Source organism: Centruroides vittatus, unplaced genomic scaffold (genome assembly GCF_030686945.1).
Source record: "Centruroides vittatus isolate TY-2023 unplaced genomic scaffold, ASM3068694v2 contig_1154, whole genome shotgun sequence".
Taxonomy (NCBI): domain Eukaryota; kingdom Metazoa; phylum Arthropoda; class Arachnida; order Scorpiones; family Buthidae; genus Centruroides; species Centruroides vittatus.
The window spans coordinates 1,547,052-1,566,192 of record NW_027120741.1 but is presented as its reverse complement, the minus strand read 5'-3'; the positions used below and the strand labels follow the sequence as shown (position 1 = coordinate 1,566,192).

Here is a 19,141-nt window from a genome sequence, read left to right as displayed (position 1 = left end):
TGCTTACAAATGATGTTTTTCCAAATTCAAAAAATAAAACTTTTTCCAAATAAATTATTATATAGTATTCTTTTTTTTTTTAATTTGATAAACATAGAATAGAGTAACCAAGAATCTGATATGTGAAATTTTAGTTATAAGATCCTTCAAATTGTCCTACCATGAAGCTCTCTTTTCTGTTATAAACTATAGTAATAGATAATAATACAAGTAATTATTATCTATTACTGCTGTTATTTATTTACATTGTAGAGTTGTAGCTTGAGAAAATTAAAAAACACTACTTATATTTTTAAAACAAAATTTTTTATATTATTAGATATAAAATATATATATATCATTTCCAAAATGTTAAAAGCTACAAAATTAAGATTTAAATAAATTCAGACAGTAACACTTAGTTGTGAGAGCAGTAATATCTGAATTATGTTTATCAAAATATATATTTTTATAAAACATATATTAAAGAAGTCTTTATTTTTGTAATTATTTGATTCAGAATAAATACAATAATAATATAAATACAGATTAATTAAATTTTAAAATTTTATTACAAATATATTTGTATTTATTAGAAACAAAATAAGTTTAATAATAATAAATTTTTAGTTAAATAATGATTGATTAATTAATAAATTACAGTAATGATTGATCATTTGTATGCAGATATTAAACTTATTTGTTTCTGATAATTGCCCTTACTAGCAGATTTGGAAAATATCAAGAAAGAAGCAAACATAATATTTAAAAACTAAAGTATTAAATGAATTTTAGATTGAGAATAAATTTAGTGAAACTTTTTTAAAATGTTATAAAATATTATAAACTTCAAATGATGCATTCATTCATCATATCTAGTAGGTAATATTTAATGCGTAATAAGAGATTTATTTGATGAAATAATATTTAACAACAAAATATAAAATATTATTTAAAAAATTTTCACTTATTTTTTTATAGTAGTGTAAATTTTCATTAACATTTTCTTAACAATTGTAAAACTGAAATGAGAAGACAAACTTGATAAATAAATAGCACAAAGTTTATGCTATTTATTATTTTTTATCTTTGTATTTGTTGATGTTTTAATGAAGATTACATTTCAGCTATTATACCATTTGTTTGATTTCATTTAAATATTTAGGTATAATTTTATTGTGTTCTGAAATAAAAACAGAAAATTCCTCTGATTTCAGCACCGGGTTGAAATATCATGTAAAAACCTTATATGTTAATAAAAGTGATGATATAAAAAATTCTCTATTATATTTTATTTACAATATATAGAATGTGTTTGTTCATGCATTTCAGGCTAATCATTCTAATTGTGTAGATCTTTTAAAGTGATTATTTCCACTTTTTTAAATATTTCTATTCATTGAAAATTAAAAATGTACAATTATGACTTTTTCAAATATAACTGAATTCTGGTAAGATTTTTTTTTATGTTCATAACTACAGTGGTACCATGGTATACGTCTACTTTAGAATACGTCCTGTTTGGACGAAACAAATTTTGCTCGGTATACAACTTAATTCAATTATACGCGCCATCTAGGAACAAGTAGCACTATTGGTGTACTAGACCAGACTAGATGTTCCATGGTGCCACGGTCTATAACTTTGTTAAATTTCTTTTGATTTTAATTTGTAAGTAAAACTTTATTTTTATTAATTATGAATTGCAAAAAGGCAAATGAAAAGCAACAGAAAACTAAAAAAATGACCAGAATCACAATGGAACTCAAAAGAGATTGTTGAGAAATATGAAGATGGCATGCGTATTCGAGATTTAGCTGTTGCATACCGTATTCCAAGAATGACGATATCGACAATCGTGAAAAATAAAGACATTATTAAATCTGCTAATGTTGCAAAAGGAGTTAAATCAATTTCTAAACAGAGATCGGAGACGTTAGATCATGTTGAGAAAATGCTTTTGCTTTGGATAACTGAAAAACAATGTGCTGGTGACAGCGTATCAGAAGCAATTATTTGCGATTATTACTATAATAACTTTAAAAATGTATAATGAAATTTATTCTTTTATTAATGTGCTCAAACAGTGTTTCAATTATTTTACAACCCCATTAATATACCATATCAAGAGGAGTTTTTTTTACATGAGAACGAATTAATCATTTTTACATTACTTCTAATGGGAAAGGTTGGTTTGGTATAAGTCCAAACATCGGGAACGGATTAGGGTCGTATACCGAGGTTCCACTGTATTTTGGTCTGATTGGTTTAAAGGCATGTGCCCTTTGGTGACTTTTTATATTGCCTGCTGTCAAGATCTTGCCTTCTCTGTAAGGAGCCAGAAAAGAAGAGAAGGCAAAGATCTATGAATTGTTATGCAGGATGCTGAAGGAAACTGCCCAGCATATGTAAAAGACACAAGAAGATTCTTAGGAGTTTGACTTAAGAAACATGAAGAGGAAATTGAGGAGAAGAAAGACGACAATTTTGGATGAAGAGAGCATGGAAAATGGTAATAAGATCCTATGGAGTGGTACACATATTTTGCAGAAGTCAAAATAAGAGAATGTCATCAGCAGATAAATTATGGAGGTACAAATGAGGTTTAGAAGAAAATATAATTAACATTAAGAACTCAGATTATTTCCAATGTGTGGAAATGGTATCTGGAGAGAAGTATGGAAGGAAGAAAGCAAAAGGAATGGATGGTTAGAGAAAAATATTAACAGTAGTTAAGTTTGTTTTAATTAATTTTGAATTTTAATTTTATATTATTTGATTGTTCTATTCTAAAATGATTGAAATTGGAAAGGCTATGTTTTGTTTAAATTTTTGTAAAGTATGTTGAATCCTCTGATGATGGGCTTATCAGCCTGAAAGTACTTGGGCTGGAAGTTTGTGTACTTGTATACTCTTGGAAAGCAGTGAAAGTCTTTGTTAATTTATGAAGGAATGGTTTGTTAAAAGTAAAATTGTTGTGTAATATAAACATGGGACACTTAACTTACTCTGTAAAAACAAAAATTGTTAATGTATTGGCTTATGATTCTGAGTTTTAGTATTGTGATGATCAAATATTTTCTCACTTTCATACAAGAAAACACATTGTCTTTTTAAAAAAGAGACTTTGTTATTCTATCAACTGAAATGTATTTCAGACAGTCCTTCATCAGTGTGTATTTGGAAATTACATTGATGCATACATATAGATTAATCCTTTTATATATGTTACCAGCAAAACCCGATTTTATGCCAAACTAGTTTGACGTAAGTGTGTCAGGCCAAACTAGTTTAGAAATATTATTCAAGTATATTAATGGTTAAGTTCATCATAAAACACAAATAAGTTCATTTTAAATTTTAGTTTGATTTTAAAAGTTATTTTTATTATTTTGTTTGAATTTTTGAAAATATTTTTGAAAGTTAATTACCTTTAAAAGTGCATGGCTTAAAAAAAAAATACAAACTGATAAGTACTGATTAGCTTATTTTTATTTTACAGTTTTGTACAAGTGTTGTGTCACTTTTAATCAATACCGTTTTTTGTTAATGTTACCCTAGGTATCGAAGATAGCAGCTCGTCTCCGATTCCAGTAATCAGAAGACAGGGAACAATGGGAACGCACGTTCTAACCTAACTTAACCTATTCTAATAATTTGATTGCTAATAATTATGGTAATTTATTAGAATAGGTTGGGTTAGAACGTGCATCCCCACTGTTCCCTGTCTTCTGATTTGCTGGAATCGGAGACAAGTCGCCACCTTCGATATCTAGGGTAACATTAACCCCGTTTTTTATAATTAAGTAGACTATGTTTGAATAAATATTGTTCATCTAATTGATTGTTTTTTAATTTTATTTTAACCATTAATATACTTGAATAATATTTCTAAACTAGTTTGGCGTAAAATCGGGTTTAGCTGGTCTCACACACACACACACACACACGTGTGTGTGTGTGTGTGTGTGTTATATAATTATTACATTGATGTGTATATATATATATATATATATATATATATACTACATACATACATCAATGTAATAATTTGTGTTTCCTTGTATGATAGATCCAAGAAGATAGTATTTGATTATTGCATAAATAGAATAAGTTAATATCAAGTGAAATGTTTCTTATGTAACATGAACAACAACTCAAATTTGGCAAAATATTTTGCATATGTTTTTATTGTGCATTTTGGTATTCATCTGTTAAGCATAATTGATTTGTTGTTTTAATCTTTTCCATCCTGGAAAAGAAATGTTTACAAGTATAAATTGCCAAATGGAGTTTTTGAAGGGCCAGCTATATAAGGCAAGAATTCTACTTTAATGTAATTTTTATGAAATGTTAAGTGATCATTCTCAATGTAGATTGTTTTTAAAAGAAATAGAAGTAATTGATACTTAGTATAATAACAAAATTTTCTACATTTCTAATGCCATTAAAAAGGGATTAGTAAACAATTTTATTATTCATTATTTCTAAAATTTATAAATCTTTCTTAATCTTTATCAATATTAAATTTTAAAAAATAACAAATATTTTTCAATATTTATGATTATTTTCTTTCATTGTTAATATTTTTGTTATTAATAATTATAATGTTAATCATTTTTTGTTGTGCCTTCAAAAAATACCAAATCCATTTGAATTCTTCTAAAGCAGAGGTTCTCAAACTTTTTCGATCCACCGCCCCCTTTGTTCCATAAAGTTATACCCAACGCCTCCTAACCCATCAGTGACCCCAACTTTTGCCTTTGGTAACCGTTCAGGACCCTGCCTCCAGTGCCCCCCTAGATTTACTCACCGCCCACAAGGGGGCAATATTGCCCACTTTGAGAACCCCTGTTCTAAAGTAACATCAGCCCTCTGTTTCCACAAAGTGAAAAACCTGTCATTAACGGAAAATTTCTTCAGTCCCAAAAGAACTTTTTGAACTTGTAGTTCTTTCTCTTCATTAAACAAAGTTTAGCTGCCAAACAAGCAATAATACTTATTAACAATCAATCTGCACATTTACATTTACAAAACTATCCCAGAATTCCGCTAGTTGCTTACCAGTATTTAAATTATTATTATTATTATTATTTACATTTTTACAATTGCATATTGTTCTTTTAATTCTTCTTTTTACGATATTTTTTCTTTACAAATTATTGAAATATCATTTCTATTAAGTATACAATCACTTCTGTGACAATGTTTGTACCAAGGAAAATTATTACCTTTAAGTGTACAGTGCTTCATGTTCTTTAATTCTGTTTTTATTACCATTGTTTTTGTTCCCCAATATAACTTTTTTTTTTACATGTATAATTTATTTTATAAACAACATCTCCTATATTTAATATATACTTTTTATTACTATTTGACATATCAAATATACATTCCTGGAAAAAGTTTGAGACCACCTGAGTTTTCAAACTTCCCATTAAAATTAACTGATATCCTATAAATATGTTGTTGTTTATTATATATAACCAAATATGAAGTAAAAATTTATTTTCATATTTAAGAAATTCATATACAACAAATTATTGCTTGCAATTTGCCTGGAGAAAAGTTTGAGACCATGATCAAAAAAGCATCAAGAACAAAACATAGTGGGGAAAACACTATTTAATACTTAATTTGTTTACCATTAACCTGAATAACATTAATCAATTCATTGGTCATGGATGTAGTAAGAGTTATACCAACTTTATCCCAAGCAGTCACAATTACTTTTTTAAAATCAGAAACATTAATAAATTGTTTTCCATTGGCATAAACTACTCTTACTAAATCACCCCAAAGGTTTTCTATTTGGTTTAAATTTGGGCTACACAGTGGCCATGGAAAAATACTGATATCTTTGTCAGACAATCGTGTCATTGTTGAGGTAGAATTATCCTGTTGGAAAATTATCTTCTGTCATTCAGAGATGAAGCAGTGGACAAACAAATGTTTGTCCACTGCTTCATCTCTGAATGATAGAAGATAATTTTCCAACACATCTTGATAGTCAACTGCTTTTAAACTAAGTGAAATGAAAGCAATAACTGATTTTAACTGATGAGTGAAAGCTGCCTACATCATCATAGATCTTCCACCTTGTACACAACATAATAAAACATGAAGTTGGGTAATGTATGCAGTACATCATACCAATAAGTATTGCACACCTTCAGGATTATCCAGGTTAAATTACTTCTCATCTGTAAAAGTTGTGTGATTCCATAAATCTGAATGGGCAACATAATACATTGCAAAGTCCAGCTACCTTTTCGTATCAGAATTTGTCAATTTTGGTTGTGTGTGCATTTTAATATATGCATGATTTTCAGACTTGCACAACATATCTCATTGTTTTTTGTGGTACATATAGCTGTAGAAAAGTTGTAATCTGACTAGATGACATAGCAGAGGATGTAGCAGTTATTAATATTATCCTATTATCTCTGGCAGAAAGTTTTTTGGCATACCACAATGATTAGCTTTGTCATAATTGTCAGGGTCCTTCAAGTAATTGTGAACTACAATCTTGATATTCCTAGTAGGCCTGCATTGACATTTAAATTTCCTAGACTCTGAATGCATGTATCTTGCCTTTATCATTTGCTAATGTTTTATCAGATCTGATTTTTACTGAAAGTTGAAAACACATAACATGTATGCATATAAATTAAGTTACAATGTCTATTGTATTTTAGAATGTTGAAAATATAAAGTTTTTATCCTGGTCTCAAACTTTTTCCAGGAAGATTTGCCAGCAATAATTTCTGGTATTTGAATTTCTTAAATATGAAAATAAATTTTTACTTCATATTTGGTTTATGGTTGTTATAATACCTAACCAACAGCATGTTTACAGAATATCAGTTATTTTAATGGGAAGTTTGAAAACCCAGGTGGTCTTAAACTTTTTTCCAGGGCTGTATTTGTAATTTATTTTTATAGCTAGGTACTAAATTTATACCAATATTTTAAAATTTTTCATAATAATTTTTTCTTAAGATTATTACAATTTACATTAAATCTATTGTTAATATAGTTTTTATACCATTGTTTTAGTAATTTTTGGTGTAACCATTTAGCATAAATTTCTTAAATATGTCTTTTCTTCATTATCTGTCATTTTTTTTTTTTTTTTTTTAGTTTTCTTACACATTACTTTTCCAGCTGTTATAACACAGGAAAGTATTGTAATCATCTCAAATTTTTACTTTGTTGTTACTTTCCTGGTTATTTAACATAATGTGGGTTACATTCCTGACTGTTATAATAATGTAATTGTGTCACATTTGACTCTTCTGGTTCTTGGACTCATGATGTTTTGACATCTCTTAACCCAAAAGGTCAAAAAACTGATTCCCAAAATGTGTGTGTCTGTTTTGGCATCTATTTTGTTTAATATCTCAGGATGAAGTAATGATAAAGAAATTGAATATGTCGTTGTTGTTTGTATGTAAGGGGCATTGATTCTATTAAATTTTGGTGGTTAAAGGTCAAAGATGTGTGGCAATAGAGAGATGTCGTGACATATCTGAAAAGGGATTGGATGTAATAAAGATTTTATTTGTTATTAACATTTACAAATTTTTATCAAACTTGTCTGTACTGTCAAAATTGATCTTTTTGCCTTTTTATACTTATTAATAATATAAGTTTTTATTATAAAAAACTTTTTATAACAGATGGTGTCAATACAACACATATGGAACCACATACAAATTTATTTATTAATAGTATAATTAATAATATGAAAGGTTTTTTAAATAAAATCTTAATAGCTTGGAAAATTACATAATTCATTGCTGAATGTTTTTCAAATGGGCATCTTTAAGTTAGAAGAAATGTAAATAGAATTTAATGCATATTCTAAAAATAGAACACAACTACAAATTTAAAAATTGAAACTGTTATGAATGTGTTCATGCATAGTGCAGAAGTAACTTATTGGACAATGGACAAAGCAGTTACAATATATAATAAATATTAAAATATGTAAGTATTACTAAAAAGACTTAAGCAAATGCATATGCTCTTCACATGGCCAAAATAGATTCCATCTTCATATAATTAACTACCATGCTCCTTTTGAAGACTTTTTACATTTCAATCTGTTTAAGATTCTTGAGATGGGCAGGGTTGTTAGTGGTGTAAGATATGTGCCTTATCAAATTCAATATTTTTTAATAATTCTCATGTTCAGTGTTAAGTATAAGTCACATCAGTATACAATTCGGAAGAGGCTTTTCACCACAGCACTGGCTAGTTTTGCTGCTGAAGACGTTTGTGTTAAATTGATCTTACGTTGCTCTGACGACCCTTTCCACTTCAAGTATGTTGAATGGATTGAAATGTACAAGGCCTTCAAAAAGGGCATGGCAGTTAATTATAAGGAAGTGGGCTCTATTTTGGCCATGTGATTAACATTACATGAGCTTGAGTAAGGTTTCTTAGTAATGCTTATATATTTTTATATTTGTTATATATTGTAACTGATTTGTTCAACAATCCATTAAGTTATTTCTACATTGTGCATGTGCATATTCATGACAGTTTTAATTTTTAAATTTATAGTTGTGTTTTATTTTTATAATACATGTTCGATTTCTATTTATGTTTCTCTAACCTGAAGATGTTGGCTTAAAATGGAAGAAAATGTTTATTTTGTTAAAAAATATCCATTTTTACTGATTATTGGTGTCTAGGTGTAATTATAGCAAAAAAAAAGGCTAAAAATTTCAAATTTATTCTGCAAAAATTACGATCATGACAGACATTACAATCATTCTCAGTTTATTTGCAATCAAATTTACCATTGTGCTAAGTAGGAACTGAAGATATAACATTTGAAGTTCTGATTATAATTGAAGGTGTTGGGACCATAAGATTTGTGATTTCACAAGATATTTGCATTTGAAAATTTGAAAACTCCATAAATTATATTTTAAGGAATATTGATAAATAGGAACCACCATTTGATTCCTGCACTATTTCTGTACATCCTGACATCAAAAGTTATGATAAACTTTACTTCATTAATTAATGAAGTACAGTTTATCATGACTTAATGTACAGCAAATAGGGATGACCTGATAAACTCTATTTCACGCCTAAATTTGTCCAGCATACTGTTAAAATTTTCTTAAAAACGTTTTCGATCACTTTTAGCGATCTTCATCAGTTACCGATTACAAAGAACGAACAAAAATTCAAATTTAAAAAGATCAAATGTTTCGGTGAAAAACACAACTCCGTTCATAATGACGTCACCACTAACGTGAAAAATTAAATAATTCCAGTCCCGGTGTATAAATTACTCAACGTTAAAAACAAAAATATGAAATAATGAAGAGCAGCGGCTAGTACGTAGATGCAAAATTACGTCATATCCGTTTTATGGAAAGACTTCCAGGCGGTTGCTAAGCTGTCGGAGTCTCTATGATTTATGCAGTGTTTGCTGAGGTGCGCTTTGTGTATCTCCATTTTTTCTATGTGTTTCACATCCTGTGCTGATCTGGTGGGTTTAATGATCTCCGCCTTGTCCAAATAAACCGTCACGTCCTGCTCCTTGGCGAATGCCACCAGTACCGTATTATCTACGTTTTTATTGACTGCGTATTTATGTTCCTCGATCCTTTTTTTCAAATTCCTCACGGTGGCCCCTACGTACACAAGATCAGAGTTGAATCTATTATCTCTCAACGGTATCAAGTAAACTCCTGTGAGGGTGTCGTATTTATATCTTTCCTTGTCATTTCTCAAAAGTCTATAAACCGTGGGATTACGTCTATAAATTATGCGGATATTCCTTTTTCTGGCGACTTTCTTAGTAACTTGGTTTAAAAACGGTATGTAATTAAGGACAATCCTTTCTTTCTGCTCATTTTTCTTTATCCGTGGGCTGTGTGGCTGGTAGGTCTTAATAAGGGTATCTATAGTTTGTCTTCTGTACCCATGTTGAATCACTATTTCGCGTATGTAATCTAACTCTCTGTACGTGTCATAAATGCTAGTACAGTGCGTGTGAGCTCTCTTTATCCATGATTTAAAAGCCGTTAATTTTAGGTGTTCCGGGTCCGCTGAATTCCTGGGAATGATGTAAGGTTGATAAATCGGCTTACGGTATACTTTCGTTACTATGTGTCTCTCTCTGCGTGTAATCTCCAAATCAAGGAAATTAACCTGTCGCTCACTTTCCTGTTCTAGCCTCAGTGTGAGGCCACAGAAGTTATCGTTGACCAAGTTTATAAAACGGTTCATATTCTGTTTATTTTTCCACAAATATGCCCCAATGGGTAGCCCCACTTCGCCTTTAATTTGTGAGCTGGTCCTACGTAAATTGGAAAACTACATCCTAACCGTTCTTCCAGGAAGATATAGTGATTTACACAAGGTACGTGGACGACATCTTCATTTTGTGGAAAAATAAACAGAATATAAACCGTTTTATAAACTTGGTCAACGATAACTCCTATGGCCTCACACTGAGGCTAGAACAGGAAAGTGAGCGACAGGTTAATTTCCTTGATTTGGAGATTACACGCAGAGAGAGACACATAGTAACGAAAGTATACCGTAAGCCGATTTATCAACCTTACATCATTCCCAGGAATTCAGCGGACCCGGAACACCTAAAATTAACGGCTTTTAAATCATGGATAAAGAGAGCTCACATGCACTGTACTAGCATTTATGACACGTACAGAGAGTTAGATTACATACGCGAAATAGTGATTCAACATGGGTACAGAAGACAAACTATAGATACCCTTATTAAGACCTACCAGCCACACAGCCCACGGATAAAGAAAAATGAGCAGAAAGAAAGGATTGTCCTTAATTACATACCGTTTTTAAACCAAGTTACTAAGAAAGTCGCCAGAAAAAGGAATATCCGCATAATTTATAGACGTAATCCCACGGTTTATAGACTTTTGAGAAATGACAAGGAAAGATATAAATACGACACCCTCACAGGAGTTTACTTGATACCGTTGAGAGATAATAGATTCAACTCTGATCTTGTGTACGTAGGGGCCACCGTGAGGAATTTGAAAAAAAGGATCGAGGAACATAAATACGCAGTCAATAAAAACGTAGATAATACGGTACTGGTGGCATTCGCCAAGGAGCAGGACGTGACGGTTTATTTGGACAAGGCGGAGATCATTAAACCCACCAGATCAGCACAGGATGTGAAACACATAGAAAAAATGGAGATACACAAAGCGCACCTCAGCAAACACTGCATAAATCATAGAGACTCCGACAGCTTAGCAACCGCCTGGAAGTCTTTCCATAAAACGGATATGACGTAATTTTGCATCTACGTACTAGCCGCTGCTCTTCATTATTTCATATTTTTGTTTTTAACGTTGAGTAATTTATACACCGGGACTGGAATTATTTAATTTTTCACGTTAGTGGTGACGTCATTATGAACGGAGTTGTGTTTTTCACCGAAACATTTGATCTTTTTAAATTCGAATTTTTGTTCGTTCTTTGTAATCGGTAACTGATGAAGATCGCTAAAAGTGATCGAAAACGTTTTTTAAGAAAATTTTAACAGTATGCTGGACAAATTTAGGCGTGAAATAGAGTTTATTCGGATGACCTGATACCACAAAAGTATCAGTATCAGTATTGGTCTTAAAGTGTTAATACTGGCCAGTATCGGCATCGAGTATCAAAATTGGAAATCGAAAAGTGTTTGCGATGAGAACTACAGAAGTCTTAAATTTTGAATAAATTTGTTGGTCATTCTGGACTTATGCTATCCAAATTTAGCATTTTTTACACTAGATTTACAAGAGGGATTTTTGCAACACCAAGCTACTGGAAAATCTAGAAGTCTGCATATGCTTAATAGCTCATTCGAGAGCTGACCACCTCTTTTGTGGTCCTTTTGAAAGTTTTATTTAAAAATATTAAATATTCAAAAAATTATAGTCCATTTTTTAAACATTAACATTTTATTGGTTGATTGTCTACCATGTGACATGACATCACATTAATTAGACAATTAACTAATAATAATAAATATATATATGTTATATTTTTCATTATATTTATTTTCTGAGACATTAAAGGAACTATAGACTATCACATGAACCTGGACACCTCGCCCACCCCTGATTTCACTTCCTCTTATTAACTTTTAAACCCTTTGCTCAATCTGCATCAGATTTTTTATACTTATTTTCTGGACCACTGAGAAAAATTTGGAGACTACAACGTGACCGTCACATGAATATATCAAGAGTTATGAATGTCACATGAGTTATCATGAAAACTATTCTCTTATGAAGCTATTGATGACTGAAAAATACTTGCAATCCCATTTTCAAAAACTGGTGAAACCAAGTTGAAAAAGTATAGCTCAGAAGAAAGATCTATATAAAGGGAATTTTTGGTGCTAGGGCATAAGAATAGTAGAAGCAGATTTGACAGTAAAAGCTTAGTTCACACTGAGCACACTGAGTTCGATTCGCTGGCGAAAGCGAAATACAGAGTGAATAACACATCAGACATGACATCATTTCTGGCGAATTTTACCATTTCGTGAATCGCTTCAAAGTTCGAAACTGTCGAACTGTTTCGCTAGCAAAAAAATTTTGCCACCAATCATATTCCCGCTAGTTGTTACGTGGTTCATGTTGTTTTCAAGATGGCTACAGAAACTTTCTCACGCAACAGAGTAAATGTTGTAATTACGGATTTTTAATATTTCTCTCACCCAGCATTGTTTTCTTTCTGACGTATCTTTCTTTCTTGGTAAATAAACAAACGTGGTTAATGACGGAATATCGGAAGCGGCTATTTTGTTTTTTGAGATGACATTTTCTCTTGCTTGCAAATGATTGGCTCCTTAAAATTCGCAATCGCTTTTCGCTTTTGGTTGTATGGGTCAATTTCACTAAGCAAATAAAACTCATTTTTCACTTTTCACATTTGCTTTCGCTATTCGCTCAGTGTGAACTAAGCTTAAGACTCAACGTGAATAAAGTGCACATTACATAGAACACAACCACCAGAAGTTTTGGAGGAAGCAGTCATCATGATAATAAATTAGAAAAATAAGCATCGTCACAGAAAAAGGCTTTGAGCTTTACTTTGTTCCTTAGTCATTGCACTACATTAGTTTGGTTGAATGTTAGTTAGAACATGTTCGAGCAGTACAGTGAAAAAAGTTTGAGGCACAAGGTAAAGCTCAAAGTCTTTTTTGTGACACCGTTTATTTTTCTTATTTATGACTGCTTTCCCCAAAACTTCTGATAGTTGTTATCTGTGAAATGTGCACTTTATTCACCTGGCAAGTCTTACTGTCAAATCTGCTTTCACTATTCTTATACCACAACGTTTAAAAAGTTCCCTTTATGTTTCTGCTGAGCTCTACTTTTTCAACCTGGTTTCACAAGTTTTTTTATGGGATAAACTTAAACACTAAAGGCCCAATTTTGGAAATGCTTGAGAAGTGGGTCTTATTATTTGGACACAAGGAGCTGCTTGTGTTTATGGCTATGTGCACATCAGCTTTCGTTTGAATCAGACTCGAACATCTAGTCTTTCCCCTGTTTGCAATAGGAATAATTTTTTAATAATTCCAAATAACACATTTGACTACAGTGTTTTACAAGTTTTATCATGTCAAAATTTTTGTTTTTGTCTACTGGAAAAAGATCAAAGTGAAAAAGTCATTCCAAGATATTTTCCAAATTTTCTGTCGGTCAATAAAAAAATCCCAATCTGGAAACACTGGGCGGCATTGCAAAAAACTGTCTTTGGTTCTCAACGTCACTTCCTACTTTTCTGCCTGAACTTGTCAAATGATGTCATGAAATCACTAGGGAAGCATGTCTTTTTGTTTCAGATGGATCGATCTGCAAGATCATATCATTCTTTGTCACGTGATACAGATTGTTTGTCATGTATTTTAGTTGACAGAAAGTATACGAGTAGGATTGAATCGTATTTACTCTGTGAATGAAATCGCTCACAAAATGGGAAAGTGCTTACCATGCATTCTTGCCATATTTGCACAATTGTCTCTTAATACTTATTTTTTCATCTCGGTTTATCAGCTATTTTAACAATGATGTTTTTATTTACCATATATAAGTTTTAAGTACAGTGCTTTTCTTTGTCAACTGTTAAACATATTTCTTTGCTATCAACTATAAGCTTGACTTTAACCATGGTTATCACTATCTTTAACCTTTTCATTCGATCCAAATGATCCTACCCTCCATTTGGATTAGATACACCATGCACAAAGCCAACACCAGCACTACGAAAAGAAAAATTTACTAACAATTTCATCTACAGACAAACGTCAGTAAATTTTTCTTTTCATAGTGCTGGTGTTGGTTTTGTGCATGGTGTATTTGTACAAACCCAGTTTTGGTGATATACATTCAGATTAGTTTGATTGTGATCCAGTTGATTCTAGATGGTGTTGTATATGCAGATAAAGATTGATCAGATTGCTATAATTCATTGTATATACAATTTGAACAATCAGAGTAATCTTGGATCAGTTTGATTCAAAAAGTATAAGCACCATAGGTGTGTGATGTACAGGGTTCTCTCATTGTAAGGAAGCTCAACATTTTGCTGTTTTTCAAAGCATGATTTGTGATTCAATTTCATGCTGAATGTTGAAACAAGTGAACTAGGGTTTTTAGTGCCACTTGCATTGTCACTTTAATATAAATTATCTCCAAGTGGCAATTTTGGCACTATGCAGTGCAACCCCTGCTCTCTGTTTCATTATAAAAGTGTGCAAAATTTTTCATTTTTTAGATGCTGCATACGTAGCTAAATAGATGCTTATATCTTAATTTTGGTGGATACAGGTATACCTCACCTTACATCGATAATTGGTTCCAGGAGAGGCAACTTAAGTTGAATTTACTTGTCACTAGGCTAAACCATAAATAACCATTCCCAGTTCTGTATTTTATTTATAAATGCATTTTTAATAATATATAGTTAATAAGAATCTATTTTAAGCTTACAAACAAATTTTAGTTTTTATTTTTTTTTTTCTGTACCTTATTAATCTAAATTTACGAATACATGTATGTACATACTTGTACATGTTTACAATTTGGCGATGTTTACAGTACATCATGGACTCTTTATTTGTGAATGTGGTTTCTCTAAGACATTATAAAATAAGATGATTTTGTAAGGTTAAATAACAAATACAGTTATTAAAATTATTTTGTGATAGTAGAAAATAAACTAATTAATGTTATATTTACCAATATCTAGTGGCACTGACAACAATGCCAAATGGTAGATATTGGAACTACCATGGAAAATGCCAATATTGAGCTCTTAAAGATCGTTAAATAAGATGACAACACAGAGTCACAGATGTTTTCATATTTCGTTGTCTAGGATTTATGATGATAATATAACCATTTACTGTAAATGTACTGTACATATTTTAATGGTTTTATGTGCTTTTGTGACCATAGGGCCGGTATCTCTTTGATACCACGTCAGGATGACACCACTGTATCCTTAGATTGATACAGAAAATCAATTGCGCGAGTGGTTACGTATGGGTTAGACCCGGAATGAAGCGAGTGGAGAGGATGACGGAAAGAACGCACCCAGAGATTTATATATAAAAATATACCCGTTTATTTTTTCATATGTCTAATTAGATACAAACGATTACTTTACAGAGAGACACGTGATAAGGTGCATGGCTCACGATCCGCGAACATAAATTCTACACGGATGAGAGAGAGAGAGAGCTGACAAATATTTGCGTGTAGGATAAATACCTTAAGATATGTAGTCGGATGTCGATGTAATAATCGATGATATCCTTATAGACCGTTGTAGGCGTTCGGACTAAGAATAAATGATCTTGTAGTAGATCGTCGGTAATGACTCTGTCCACTAACAGGTAATAGTTGTTCAGATAGGAAGGGTAACGACGCTAGTTCGGCTTGAATATAGATGATGGGGGAGGATCGGCGGCGACAGGTAACTATCCTTTTGAGCACACAAACACACGGTCAGTAACAACTTCTCTGTCTTACTCATCGTACTCCCTTTTTATATGGGGAGGGAGTTTGCAGGCCCTTCTTTGATTTTGTCAGAAGAGATGATCTTCTTGGACCAATAAAATTATTGGTGGCGTAGTCGTGTCACTGAAATTTGACTCATATTAACAAGGAACTCAACTCGTGGGAATCGAGTTTAGACCGCTCTTATCAGAAAGTTTTATCAGTTGATTTCCCGTTTAACTAACCCTTTTTGGTCTACTTCGTTCCGTTTTGTATAAAATGTAGAGTTTGCATAAAATATAGTTAAAAGATTATAAAGGTACATATAAGTGATAAAGTTCACAATATCCCGTTCGTCACACTTTTAATGCTTGTCTAGTGATGATATGATTTCAATATTTGTGGTGGACATAAGTAAAGTTGAATAAAATGACTTAAACTTGATTTTTATTTTTCCATATATATATATATTTTGACAAATGATATATAATTCAGAATGACAACTCAAAATGACGTAATTCGAGGTATACCTGTATATGGTTTAGTACCCATGGCCCCTGATCTTTTAATTCTCAAAATTGAAAAGTAAAAGTGATTTTTTGAGAAAAAGCTATTTTGTAATAAACTTTTAACAATCAAGAAAAATTTATCATTAGGATTATAAGTTATTTTGTAACTTTATGGTATTGTTTTTAATTTAATATCTGCTATGTTTATATCTTTGAAGATGAATAATTTGAAAATAGTGGTAATTGTAATTAAAGTTCTTGCATTTAATACTGTCTGGAGAGCAATATAACCAGATTTTGTATGCTGATGTTTCCAGACATGCAGAAGAGATTAACATAGGAAAACATTCAGTTCCAAAACTTGCCACTGCAGGAGTAGTGCATTGAGTTGCAAGAAGTACATATATAAATGTATGTATGTATGTATGGATAATGCAGATAAGCTATGATCAATTTTGGATATAAAAATACCTATACCGTGTGAAATACCATTTGTATCACTGCAGATCAGCAGCAATGGTCATGACTATAACTGAACTTATTTTTCTTGTAAAGCTATTTAATGAAAATGATACCAGTGCCATAAGTGTTATTTGAAAGTTATGATATCTTAAGAAATTGCACTGAAGTTTTTTCTTTCCACTCATAGCACATAATAAGTTGTGGAAATAAACTTTTTCCTTAGACAATCAGAAATGTCAGAAATACAAAGTTTGGTTGCTGCATCATATTAAGTCATTGAAACAATTTGGACTGCTATATATTCTTTCAAACAGCATTGAGTAAGGGTACTTTAATTACACCCTGTATTTTGCTCTGAATGTTTTGTTAATATATAATACTCAACTAAAGCATAACTTTTGTGGTCATATGCACTGTATCCTCACTTGGAAGGCATAAGTTTAAGAGTGAAAAAATAAAGTAGTCTCTACTTTATTTTTATAAATGGTGGTGATAAATAAAAATTTATCACCACCATAAATTTACATACCATATATTTCCGCAGATAAGACAAGAATTGAATCATAAAAAAAAGGCCCCCAAAATCCAGGGTCGTCTTATAGGACAGATTAAAAAAAATTAGATTGAAATTTATATAAATTAAAACCATTATAATAAAGCAGACAAACCTCAATTATTTACTACTAGAGAGTAGGGCATGTCCACAAAATAGAATAGCCCATACGACATTTTTGTGAATAGTCAAGGTCATTAACCGAATGGCCGAATCAGGGCAAACATTTGCAGCAATAGCAAGGCAGAAAATAAAATTTGTTCATTTGAAAAATTACAAATAGGGCATAATTCCATACGTGCTATACAGTATTATTATCCAGATGATGATCGCTGATTTAAACTAAATTCATAGGCCATTGATAGGTTGGGGGTTGTGTTATAGGACAGTTATATGCTAAAACTATAAAACTTCGACAAAAATTTATACCTCGTCTTATCTGTGGAAATATACGGTAATTCTTTTAATGGATTGCAGTTTAGGGTTGTTTCTTGTGCCTGAAACTTTCTCAGAAACCTTGCTGATTCTAGCCTCTGATATGTGATAGCCTATTCCAATTAGCTTAATATGCATTTAGAAGGATTGATTTTGTACAGTAGTGTCTTTGAAATAGTGAAAGACTGTTTTAAGGTCTAGGTATTCTGCTGCATCATATTAAGTCATTGAAACATAATCAAAGATATGGTACACAAAAGTCTAATCCAATGAAGAATTTCATGAAACACTGAATGTTTGAGCAACATTACAAAGGCCAAATGTCAATTCAAATAGCCTGAAAATCATAATAACCTTTCTTAGAATATCCATATTAATTAATATACTGGAACTTTTTAATAGACACTGACATGCACAAAAACTGCTTTTACTTGAAGGTCTCTAAATGTGACCAAAAGCATTTGTAATTTAGAATAAATGTTGCTGGATTAAGTAAGAAAGGTGTTTTTTGTGTCAGTGTTTTTTAGAATATCTTGATTGATCAGAATCTAATGATATTCTCTAGATAAATCAAATGTTGAAAATATCCTTTTATTCTGCAGATCTTGTATATAGTCTGGACATGTGGAATAGGGTAATAGTCCTTATTATCACTGTATTTAGCTGTGTGTATTTTCACATGGCCTCTAATTTCCATTACTCTTACACCAGGTGCAATGGATTGGCCAATTGGCTGTGAGAAGGTCAACATATCCCTTGAGCTAACATGTATTCAAATGCCATTTTGGTAGCTTTCTTTATCTTGCAGAACATTATGTATAGGAGGTCCCAGAGATGTAGACATAACTAATTCTGAAAAGTAGGTCAACAAATGATGGAACCAAGACTTCCTTAAATAAATGTGATAAATTGCATGGGAACTATGGCTGTTGCTTTTGCTATAGTTAATTTGGTACATGTGTCTGTAAAGTATTTATTTTGAACATTATTACTGGCCCAAAGTTTTCTAGAACCTTCACTGCTGTGATGGGTTCAGAAACTTCTGCAATGGTGAACTGCCATTTGAAAGAAGCCAACATAGGCTCATTTGTTATCCATATGTTAGAATAATTGACCTGTTTGTTGTGAACAGCTGCAACCTTTCATGTGGTGCTCTGTTGCAAAGAGTAAGTGGTGTA

General features: G+C 31.4%; 1 protein-coding gene across 1 annotated transcript in view; it reads left to right on the top strand.

Moving 5' to 3' along the window:
• Window positions 1–19,141, top strand: part of LOC136979418 (chromobox protein homolog 1-like) — a 60,416-nt gene that overhangs the window by 18,730 nt on the left and 22,545 nt on the right. The gene's annotated exons all lie outside the window — the stretch shown is intronic.